Source organism: Vespa crabro, chromosome 1, assembly GCF_910589235.1.
Source record: "Vespa crabro chromosome 1, iyVesCrab1.2, whole genome shotgun sequence".
Taxonomy (NCBI): domain Eukaryota; kingdom Metazoa; phylum Arthropoda; class Insecta; order Hymenoptera; family Vespidae; genus Vespa; species Vespa crabro.
The window spans coordinates 22,908,918-22,909,671 of NC_060955.1; positions in this window are offsets into that span (position 1 = coordinate 22,908,918).

Sequence of the window (754 nt, forward strand, 5' to 3'; positions counted from 1 at the left end):
GAATGACTTATACTATTTATTATGATATATATTGATTAAAGATTCATATACGTCATATAATCTTTTGTAGATGTGTAGTATATTACAAGTCGGCAAATATTTACCTAAGGATTTCAAATTATATATCAGGATATATATATATATATATATATATATATATATATATATATAAGATTTTATTATCAGAAGTACATTTTGTAATAACTAAATTAATATGTATATATATATATATATATATATATATATATATATATAAGATAAAAAAAAAATAATAATAATAAGTTTAATTATAATAATAATAAAAATAAGTAATAATAATAATAATAATAATAATAATAAAAATAAGTAATAATAATTATAATAATAACAACAATAATAATAATGATAATAAAAAGAAAATAATTGATTACATAATTATTATCAAGTGATACATGATAATATTCCGTCATTTTTAAATCGCTATGATATTTATCTGAATTTAATAACAATAAGAAATTGTATATTGTGTAACTCGAAGCCATGTATAAAATAATAGTAATAATATTATTAATAATAATAATAATAATAATAATAATAATAATAATAATAATAATAATAATAATAATAATAATAATAATATAATAATAACAATAATAACAACAATAATAATAGTTAAAAAAATGTAATCGTTTGTACTCGAGCTAAAATAATACAAATATCTGGCTCAGTTAGACGACTACGAAAGATCTATGGAATTTTAGACTATTAATTAATT